The following is a 12,218-nucleotide window of genomic DNA, read 5'->3' as shown; positions in this document are numbered from 1 at the left end:
TTGCAGATCTTCCCTCTTTTTCGTTGAAGAACAAGTTGCAGAGTTGAAAGCTTGAATGCTTGGAGTGGAATGGTTGTTCTCTACCTTGCTACAGTCTTCTGTGGCTATTTAAGCCAACCCCCACGGAAACTAGCCATTACACTGCTTTTTCTGTCCGTTCTGCACACTCTGCGCAGCCTGACAATATGACCGTTGGTGGGTTGGAGTCGACTCGCGCGATCAGAAGTCGACTCGGCTGTAGCGGGAGTCGACTCAAGCTTTTCCGGAGTCGACTCGGCAACTGTTCCAAATTTGAATTAAAGTTGCCGTCACGACTGGGAGCCGACTCGTCTTGACCCGGAGTCGACTCGCCAACTTCTGGAGCTGACCTGGCAATTTTGGAGTCGGCTCATCCACAGAAGTCCGTGGATCCAATTTTGAATTTTGTCCACTCGAGTCGACTCGACTGTCCTTGGAGTCGACTCGAATCTCAGAGCCCGAACTCCCGATTCTCTGTCTTTTGGCTCATCCAGTCTTGGAGTCGACTCGAACTTCCTTGGAGTTGACTCGGCCCTCAGTTTCCGAAAGTTGGTCTTCTGCCTTTTGACGTGAAGCTTGTCTTGGAGTCGACTCGAGCTGTCTGGGAGTCGACTCGAATCTCAGAGGCAGTAACATGGTTTTCTGTCTGTCGATGGTCGCACAGTCTCGGAGTCGACTCGCGTATTGCGGGAGTCGACTCGAATCTCAGAGTCCATAAAATGCTCTCTGACCTTTTCTTTGTGTACCTCTTGGAGTCGACTCTTACTACCCTGGAGTCGACTCGTTGAACATTGGAGTCGACTCGCGCACTTCAGGAGTCGACTCGTTGACAGGTTCTGAGATGAGGCTTTCTGTTCTTCTTTCTGTTCTCAGTCGGAGTCGACTCGTACTAGTCTGGAGTCGACTCGAGCTCGTGCCAGTGAACTTGATACGCTTGGAGTCGACTCGTGATACTCGGGAGTCGACTCGAGTCTCAGACTTTGGTTCAGCAGACTTCTTAACTTATCCAAAATACTATGAACCAAATCTAGAGACACTTGGACAGGATTTTCACTGAAACACTCAATTGAATTCATTAGTAATCACAAGATATACTCAAATGCTTTGAGCTCATCAAAATCAAATAGGGTTTTAATCAATCACTCCACACGTAGGAATAAAGTCGTCATTGGGTCCTCACCTAACAGTTATTGGTGCCCAACCCCACCTTTACCCTATAACATCTCATGTCTATAGAGAGGTCCAGCCCTCCGATGCAACTTGACCACTGTGTCCAGCCGAGACAAATCAACATCAGAAAGGCCTTAGCAGCTCTACTACAGTGGAAGACCTATTGACTTAATATTGGTTAATCAGGTCTTAGTGTTTGCAACTTGAGCCCTTCATAAGAGGTAATCGAACAATTGGCCAGGTAAGCAGGTGGGAGGCTCCCCTTACTCAGAGAGTAAGGTCCTAATTAAGTAACCACCTTTTATGCTTTCCTAGACACCAATTAGATCAATTAATCTAATATGACTCGCTCATGTCGGTTCACTCTCGACTTGATTGAGGAGATTTTGATTTAGGTCTCAATTGGGTTTGCTACATCACATGTAAACCTATCTACCCGACTCGCATTCACATCACATGCAAACGGCACATCACAGGCAGTTATAATCGCAGCATCAAATTAAAGCTAAACTTTAAATAGGTGATGATCATGGATTCTAGTTAGGTCGTATTACAAGCACATGCACGTCAATCGATCAACTGGTCTTCAACTCTTGAATTGGTTCCAAGCCTCCTTGATTCGATCCTTGACCAACTCTTGATCCAATCGCCATCAACCGCTTAGACCCCTGCTCATCTCATGCATCATCTTCGACTTGATCGTTGACGTACATCACATCACAGAAATACAACCAGATGTAAAATAAAAATAAAAATAATTACATCTCCTTTTAGGAGGCACGCAGGCCTCTCAAAATATCAAATAAGATGCATGCAAGCATCTGAAAAATTACATGACATCGCAGATCACATCGCAGGTCATTACATTTGATACCAAAAGGGTTTGAATCCTATGATCATCACCATATGCAACAATTATAATTTTCAAATCTGAAAACTAATTGATTATGTCATGACATAGGTTGCTGATCATGCTAATCATGATTCTAAATTTTGTAATCTCATTAACAACGCAATTAGAATCATCATTTTATCACATAAAAATCAGAATGCAAAAATCAGCACCCCTGAAAAATCTGCATGCAGAAATTTTCAGCATGCATGATCATTCAATTTTCAGATCTAATAAGCCTTTAGATATTTAATTCTTACCTTAATCTACGAAGCCTAGGCTCTGATACCACTGTTGGGAACCCGCCCATGCCGCTGATATTTCAAAAATTAAATCAGATGGCAGCGGAAGAGGCATGTGCGGGATCGACGTTCATCGCATGAACGTTGTTTCATGAACCGTTCGTAGTTAGGCAAGAATTAAAAACTTTAGAAGATCAGATCTTCACCTTGTGCGGGTAGATGATCACCGCAAACTGATGATCGTGGTTTTAGGATGAAGGTTCGTTTGAAGCCGTTCAAACGTCCGGCCTCTACGGGTATCCACACGAAGTAGAGGACCGATCAAAGCTTTCTTGTCTTCCCGGGGTGCTAGCTCCCTTGCAAAGACTTCTTTTGATGGCTGATCTCCTCTCTTTCAATCAACCCTTGATTCTACTTGAGAGGAGGAAGAAGAAGGATGAAGAAGAGGAAGAAGATCCAAGCCCCTGCAGCCTTCTTTCTATCTCCCTGCGTTGGATGGAGGAAGAGAAGGGAAGGAGGCCGCCACCCTTTCTTTTGCCTTCTCTCTTGCTTGCGGCTGAAACAAGGGAGGATGAGGGATGGCCACGGCTTGGAGGAGGAAGAGAGGTTCTTCTTTAGGGCGCCGGCCCTAGTCCTCCTTTTAAAGGGAGTGGAGCTCCTAACATTTAGGAGCTCCATGACAACTTGCCAAAGAGGGGGCGCCGGCCCCCTCTCTTCATGTCGCCTTAGCCAAGTGGAGAGGGGCTGATGCCCCTCTTACTTGGTTAACCTAATCCTCTTCCAAAGAGGATTAGGTGCCTCTCTCATGGTTTAATCCTAATCTAATTAGGATTAACCAAATCATGAATCAATCGGGTTCAATCTATGCTAGTCCTAATCCAATTAGAACTTGAATGAACCATGACTCAATTGAACTCTTCAATCCTAATCCAATTAGGAGTCATGTTGATTCATTAGATTAATAATTAATTTAGACTTAAGGAATCCTAATCCAATTAGGATTTGTTTTAATTTTAGTCCTAATCCAATTAGGACTCTATTTGAATCCGAAGTCCTAATCCAATTAGGATTTCTAGAAATCCTATTCTAAGTAGGAATCCAATTTTGATTCAAAACTCCTAATCTCATTAGGATTGCTGGAATCCTATTCCAAGTAGGAATCCTAGTCCTACTCCAACTAGGATTCCCAGTCCTAATCCAATTAGGACTCTAGGAATCCTACTCGAAGTAGGCCTCTTGTTTCAAGTCCAATTAATTAATTCCCTTTCCTTCTTCAACTTCTTATCAATCGGATTGATTACTTGTGATTCATAATCACTATTTCAACCATCGGATCGGTCAATACTTCTAGTGTGTGTGACCCCATAGGTTCTACTCTGACTGGTAGTGAGATATATTGTGATCTCTATCTCAATATCATTGAAAACTCCTTTCAATGGGTTGGAACGATTCCAACTCAACTCATTAGGGTTTATCGATCATCAAGATAATCCCTATGAGTCCCACCATCCGCCAGTGATACCTAGCAGCATGTAGTAGCTACCCAGCAGAATAGAATGATGAACCTCTAGGTGCAGTTAACATGTGATACAGTCCTACTATCGTGGATCCCTACAGAACGGAGGTCATGAACAACTCGTCAAACCCCATCGTCTGTCATATATCAAGATTTATTCGACTTGAGTTCGATAGTGGAAAACACTTTTTCCACTTTATATTACTGCCCTGGCCAAGGTCTTAGAACTCAGTCTAACAAATGACATAGGATCACTCCTCTTCTATCAAGGTCGATAGATTCCTTATAGGTGCATACCCTACTCCTACAGTGAACTTACTGCAGCCAATCTACACTGCATGGACCCATATGGCTAGAGACCATGTATGTGTGCAGTCAAACTACAATAACCTCACTGTGAGTAGCCGAAGCACCGTAGGTCAAAGGACCAGTCACACTACTGCAACATCAAGCAAGTCACTGACGAGTGGATAGACATCCAAGTGACTTTTTGTCTTGGTCACGCTCAGTACCCTTGTTCTCTAACAAGCACCTGCACTATCACTTCAGTGTCCCTACACTGTGGACTCAAGTCTCGTCCATCCAGAAGGAAAGTGATCTGTGCACTGATCGGATCGATCACCGTCCTCGTGATGATCCATTGATCAGGAGCATTTAGAAATTAATCACCAATGATACATGGCTCGAATTCTCAACTCTTGAGAATATGTATCATCATCTTATTAATTCCTTGGACAATTCATAGACACATAAATAATATGAATGAAAAGATGCCTTTTATTTATTCAATAATAAACAGTCAAGTACAAAATTATGTCCCTAGAATCAACAATGTGTCAGCCAAATTGGCTTCTAGGGCATACATCTAACAACTACTTGCTCAGACACATTCACAGATACATCAATATGCAAGTGATAGAGACTGTCAATCATGAAACCACGTGCAACTAATTTATTTCTGAAATAAATAGAACAGCAGTCTTTGTCAAATCACAAAACATGACCATCCTGTGTTAAACATGAAACAGAAATCAAATTCCTGCTAGCAGCAGGGACATAATAACAGTCTTTGAGCAATAAACTAAATCCAAACGGTAATCGCAGAGGGTAGGTGCCTACAACCACAGCAGCAACTCTTGCTCCGTTGCCAACCCGAAGGGTCACTGCACCTTCCGCCAGCCTCCTACTTTCCTTTAGACCCTGCATAGTAGTGCACAGATGAGCATTAGAACCAGAATCTATAACCCGGCTAGAAGTAGAAGAATCCGCAAGGTTAGTTTCAATTACGAGCAAGTCTAACATACCTTCACAAGGTGTGTCCTTTTTGTTCTTCAGGCTCTCGAGGTATGAAGGGCAGTTCCTTTTCCAGTGGCCGTTGACGTTGCAGTGGAAACATTTTCCTTTGTCATCAGCCTTTTTCTTATGAACTTCCTTCTTAGGCTTTTTGTCTTTCTTGTGCTTCTTTGCAGGCTTCTTTTTCTTCCAAGTAGACTTTCTCTTGGAACCAGAAGTCAGCTCAGCAGCCAAAACAGAGCCCCTTGAACCTTTCAAGGCCCCTTCAACAGTTACCAACATATTCAACAATTCGGTCTTTGTGCATTCAATTTTATTCATATGGTAGTTTACAATAAACTAACCAAATGAATCAGGAAGGGATTGCAGGATCAGATCTATCTGCAGTTCCTTATGCATGGACATACCGAGCTTCTCAAGCTCCTCAAGGTCCTTGATCATAGTCAGACAATGATCATGGACAGACTGCCCCTCGCGCATCTTTGCCTTGAAGAGCCTCTTGGACACTTCAAAGCGTGCAGTGCGGCTCTGCTCACCATAGAACTCTTGCAGATGAGCCAGTATTTCCCTAGCAGTCTTCATGTACTCATGCTGGCATTGAAGTTCATTAGTCATGGATGCCATGATGTAGCACTTGACCCTAATGTCATCATCTGTCCACTTTTGATGCGTCTCACGCTGATCATCAGTAGGACGTGCTGGTAACCTAGGGATATCGTTCTCGAGCACATACCCTAGTTTCTCACAATTCAGAACAATTTTCAGGTTTCTAAGCCAGTCTTTATAGTTGGTTCCGGTCAGTCGATTGGTCTCAAGGATACGGGTCAAAGGGTTTGAAGCTGACATTGTGATCTGTAGAGAGTAAAGATTCTAGTTAGACTTTGTACTTGAACTTAATTTGTTCTAGGGACTTTTAAAACAAATATGCTCCCACTATTTTCTCGAATCCCTCATACTCTCCTGATGGAGAAACGAAAAACCTACACGACTAGGATTTTTATTGGGTACTGTGGTCTCACCGATTTACATGCCGCCTCACCTAACAGTTATTGGTGACATATAAATGGATGAGTGTACAACTCTTGCACAATGCTTCTCAAGCATATTGCAGTGGTACTTGGTCTCTAAGTGATGAAGACCTCACCTAACAGTTATTGGCCCCATTACTTAGTTAAGTCGGACCCACCGTATAACCGCAGAAATAAAGTCGTCATTGGATCCTCACCTAACAGTTATTGGTGCCCAACCCCACCTTTACCCCACAACATCTCATGTCTAATAGAGAGGTCCAGTCCCCCGATGCAACTTGCCCACTGTGTCCAGCCGAGACAAATCAACACCGAAAAGACCTTAGCAGCTCTACTATGGTGGAAGACCTATGGACTTAATATTGCATAATCAAGTCTTAGTATTTGCAACTTGAGTTCTTCATAAGAGGTAATCGAACAATTGGCCAGGTAAGCAGGTGGGAGGCTCCCCTTACTCAGAGAGTAAGGTCCTAATTAAGTAACCACCTTATAGGCTTGCCTAGACACCAATTAGATCAATTTATCTAATATGACTAACTTATGTTGGTTCACCCTCGACTGATTAGGGAGGTTTCGGTTTAGGTCTCACTCGATCGCGTATTCACATCTCATGCAAATATAAATCTACCCGCATAGACATAAGCATTAAACATCCAGGCATTTATCAAAATAAAATTAAATGGTGATGATCATGGATCCAGGATGGGGTCATTTTACAAGCACATGCACGTCAATTGATTTGATCTCTTCAACTCTTGACTCGATCTTGATCCCTTAGGTTCAATTGTGATCAACTTCTTGATCCATCTTCAATCAACCCTTGATCTCGATCTGCGCATGTTGAGTTTGTTGATGTACATATCGATCAACCATCGACGTGCAACACAAATCACAGATTACATCCCAGATTGCTTTAAAAATTAAATAAAAATAAAATAATAAATTACAACCCTTTTTATGAGACACGCAGGTCTCTAATACATGAATTTAAGATGCACGCAGGCATCTGAAAATTAAAATTACATGCATCACAGAACATCGCAGAACATTTCAGCACATTCAAAGGGTCCATCCATGATCATCACCATACGCATCACATGCATAAAAATTATTTTCAGATCTGTAATTTAATTGATTATTCCATCTCATGACTTGCTGATCATGCTAGATTTGACTCTAAACATTTGTAATCACATTATCAAAGCATTAGAATCATTAATCTAAGCATCTAAATATTAGTATGCAGAAAAATCAGCAAGCTGAAAATTCTGCATACATAAATTTCAGCAAGCATAATCCATTAAATTTTAGATCTAAACTGCCTTGAAAAATTTAATTCTAATCTTAATCTACATAACCATGGCTCTGATACCACTGTTAGGATCCCACATAGTTTTTTCGCTGCAATCTGAAAATTATTTCGAATTTTCATGGCATATGTGGGATTCTAACACAAGGTTCCTCTTCATTCTTAATGAAGCCATACGATTTGATCACCTTATCAAATCGTATGTTCCAACTCCGTGAAGCTTGCTTTAATCCATAAATGGATTTTTGAAGCTTGCACACCTTAGACTCATCTGTAGATATAAAACCTTCAGGTTGCATCATATACACCTCCTCTTCTAAATCTCCATTTAGAAAAGCAGTCTTTACATCCATTTGCCAGATTTCATAATCTAAGTGTGCTGCTATCGTAGGCATAATCCGAATGGATTTGAGCATTGCCATAGAAAAAAATGTATCGTCATAGTCAATACCATAATGCTGACGATATCCTTTGGCAACCAGACGGGCTTTATAGGTTTCTACCTTTCCGTCTGCGCCCGTTTTCTTTCGAAAATCCATTTACACCCTATGGATTTAATCCCTTCGGATGGGTCAACTCATGTCCATACATCATTGACCTTCGTGGATTCCATTTCGGATTGCATGGCTCCAAGCCATGCATCAGAGTCATACCTCTGCATTGCATCCATGTAGGTGATCGGATCCTCATCGTTTTCATCAAGTTTGACAGGATCCCTGTCCCGAACCAAGAAACCATAGTATCTGTCTGGCTGACGTGATACTCTACCTGATCGCCTTAATGGTGCATCTAAGATGGGTTCTGGATCTGATCTAATCAAATCCGACTCAATTGGTTCAGTGGATGGTGTCGGATCTTCTACATGTTGAACTTTTCTAAGTTCAACATTAGAGCTATTAGTTCCTTTACTAAGAAATTCTTTCTGTAAGAAAACAGATCTATTGCTTACGAACAACTTTTGTTCTTCATCAAGGTAGAAATAATATCCTTTAGTTTCTTTAGGATAACCGACAAAGAAATATTTGTCAGACTTGGGTTCAAGTTTGTCTATCTTCAAACGTTTGACGTACGCCGATCACCCCTAAACCCTAAGGTGAGAGAGTACCGGTTTCCGTCCCGTCCACATCTCATGTGGTGTTTTATTCATAGATTTACTTGGAACCTTATTAAGTATATAACAGGCTGACTCAAGCGCATATCCCCAAAAGGATATGGGCAGATTAGCAAACCCCATCATGGATCGAACCATATCTAATAGAGTTCGATTTCTCCTTTCTGACACGCCGTTATACTGTAGTGTACCAGGAGGAGTCCATTGGAAAAGAATTCCATTCTCTTCCAGATATGTCAAAAACTCATTGAAAAGGTATTCACCCCCTCGATCTGATCGAAGAGTTTTAATACTCTTTCCAGTTTGTTTTTCTACTTCATTACGATACAATTTGAACATTTCAAATGTTTCAGATTTATGTCTCATTAAATAGACATAACCATATCTCGAAAGATCGTCTGTGAAAGTAATAAAATATGCATATCCACCTCTAGCATTTATGCTCATTGGCCTACATACATCAGAATGTACTAGGGTCAATAAGTCATTGGCTCGTTCACCTTTTCCAGTAAAAGGTGACTTGGTCGTCTTACCAAGAAAGCATGATTCACAGGTTGTTAATGATTTACACCTATGTCTACATCCTCATATTTTCATTTTGGGTACCCAAGCTTGCTTGGGTCCTTGAGAGTTAGGACATATAGTTCCTTTTGGAACCCAAATTTGTTTAATTGTAATAACTTTACCACTTGATTTAATTATGTTAGAACGATAGGTAAAGTTGTTATGCCCATTCTTTTCATGTTTGAAATAAGTTATCTTATTTAATGGTTTGCTTGGTGAATTGATAACCTTTTTCTCTAGAGATTTATTGTTAAGTAAAGGAGTCAAGCCAAGTTTTGATTTATCATAAGCAACATATTGGCTTTCAAACATCATTTTTAATCGTTCTGAACTTACAGTGAATTTGTTAATAAAAGATTTTAATTGGTTAATTTCTTTACTTAGGTTTTAATTTCTTTAATTAAAATTTGATTTTTTTGAATCAATTGTTCTAAATTTAACCTTAAGCTTTCATTTTCAGAATTTAGTTTATCTTGTATTTCATCACTAGAATTTCTTTCTTTTAAAATTTTCAGATTTAGTTTCTTAAGATTTTTATTCTTGATAGCTAATTTTCTACATTCACCATACAAATCATGAAAAGCATTTAATAATTCATCATAAGGGAATTCTTCTTGAAAATCATTTGATGTAAAAGTAGATTCAGATTTTACCTTATCTTCTTGTGCCATAAAGCACAAGTTAGTTACCTCTTGTAGTTCTTTGGAGCTAATATCATCATTGTTGCTCCTAGCTTTCATTTTCTTGCTTGACTCTTTCTTGGTCAAGGCTTTCTTCCTTTTTATCTCTTTCTTTCTTTCTTCTTGCTTCCTCTTCTTCTTTGTCTTTAGGAAGCATTTGAATTTTTTTGTTGTTCTTTCTTCCTCGAGTCGACTCGGGTTTACTTGGAGTCGACTCGACTGACTTGAGAGTCGACTCGAGATCTTCGGGAGACGTCTCGTTCTCAGAGGCCTAAAAGATGATTCTCTGTCTTTTGAACTGTTCTGCCTCGGAGTCGACTCGGGCCTTGTTGGAGTCGACTCGGCTAACTTGGGGGTCGACTCTGAAATACTTGGAGTCGACTCGACTGAGGTGGGAGATTCAACATTTTTTTCTGCAGTCTCATTGTTAGTATGTAATTGAAGCACATGTGAGCTAATCTGAGATTTATCATAAATATTTTTTAAAGTATCCCAAATCTCCTTAGCAGATAAGCATGCAGAAATTTTATTAAATTTCGTTTCATGAATAGCACAATATAATATGTTCATAGCATTAGCATTCAATTGTGCTAGGTTTTTTTTATTAACAACTTGAGAGAGTGTGTGAGGGCCATTTATAATGATATTCCATATTTTATAGTTTTGTGATTGAACAAAAATTTTCATTCTAGCTTTCCATTGAATATAGTAAGTTCCATCAAACAGTGGAGGTCTGTTTATAGAAAGTCCCTCGGCAAATAATATGTTATGTGGGGTTGTCATAATCTTTAGCTCTAGTCGGTTAAGACTATAATTAATAGAAGAGCACCTGCTCTGATACCACTTGTTGCCCAAGATGACAACCCAAGAGGGGGGTGAATTGGGTTTTCTAAAAATTGTGTTTCCTATTTTTTTACTTTGAATTGAATGCAGCGGAATGATAAGATGTTACTTTACTTAAGCTCTAGGCAATTACAAGTTATGTAGTGATAAATTAAGCTAGAGCAATTATACTATGGCTTTAGGGCGCAATTGATCCTAAATTAACTTATAGTTGTATGATCAATTTAATCTATGTGAATGGTAAGAATAGAGTGAAAGCTAAGCAAGTTCTAAACAATCTCTTATAATTAATTAGAAAATAAAGCTAGAGATATTACAAAGTCTAGTACGTAAGGCATGAAACGCAAGAAATAAGGCATCACAAACACAAAGATGTATAGTGGTTCGGTGCACCCCAGCACCTACATCCACTCCCCAAGACCTCTTGGGAATTTCACTATAATTCCTCAGATTACAGTCGGTTGTTTTACAAGCTCACAACCCAACTTGTTGTTTTGCGAGATCACAACGAACTCGGTCGGTTTTCACAGGCTCACCGACTAGAACCAACCGATTATTTTTTCGGGTTCACAATCAAACCCAGTTGGTTTTTCCAAAGGCTCACCAACCACAACCTTACAACGATTGTTTTCCGGGTTCACAATCAACCCAGTTGGTTTTCCCAAAGGCTCACCAACCACAACCTTACAACGTTGGTTTTTCCTTTGGCTCACCAACAAACCTTAACCCCTTGATTCAATCCCTTGATTGAATCAAGTTACAAGATATTAGAACAAGAATTTAAAACAAATACAAGCTTCTTAAACAAGCAAATATAGCAATGTAAACAAGTAGAGTAAAGAGAAGAAGCCTTCAAACAAATTTGTAGATGAAGGAACTCGGCTTCTTCTTTACTTGACCCTCTTCTGATTTGGCACGAGGTAGAAGATCACTGAGGCAGCACATAGTTGAAGAGGAAGCTTTGGGATTCACTTGGATGCTCTTCTTCTCTCTATTTTGCTTGGAATGGCCCTTTTGTGCTTTTGGGAGATTTTTCTTTGAGATCTCTTTCCTAAGTGTTCTCTCCCACTTCCATTACTTCTTTCCTAGCTCTCCCCTTGATTTTATAGCTTTGGATGGCGTGGGAACAAAGATCTAGCCGTTAGAGACAAAAATAGAGCCGTTGGAGTTAAGAAAAAACTAGCCGTTATGCCTCCCAGCGTGTTAGAGTCGACTCGGCTAAAGTAGGAGTCGACTCGAGCACTGTAGCACTTAAAATCAACTCTCTATTTTTTGTCTGTTTGCAGTCCTGGAGTCGACCTGCAGTCTCGGAGTCGATCTCGGAGTCGACTCGAGCACTGTAGCACTAAAAATCAACTCTCTGTTTTTTGTCTGTTTGCAGTCCTAGAGTCGACTTGCAGTCTCGGAGTCGATCTCGGAGTCGACTCGAGCACTGTAGCACTGAAAATCAACTCTCTATTTTTTTGTCTGTTCTCAGTCAGAGTCGACTCGTAAAGTTCCGGAGTCGACTCGAGCACTGTTCCTTGAAACTCCAGAATGCCAAAGTCGACTC

Source organism: Phoenix dactylifera, chromosome 4 (genome assembly GCF_051530095.1).
Source record: "Phoenix dactylifera cultivar Ajwa chromosome 4, Ajwa_hap1_PhDact_Kaust_v1.1, whole genome shotgun sequence".
NCBI lineage: Eukaryota > Viridiplantae > Streptophyta > Magnoliopsida > Arecales > Arecaceae > Phoenix > Phoenix dactylifera.
The sequence above is the reverse complement of the archived record's forward strand: the minus strand, read 5'-3'. Positions refer to the sequence as shown.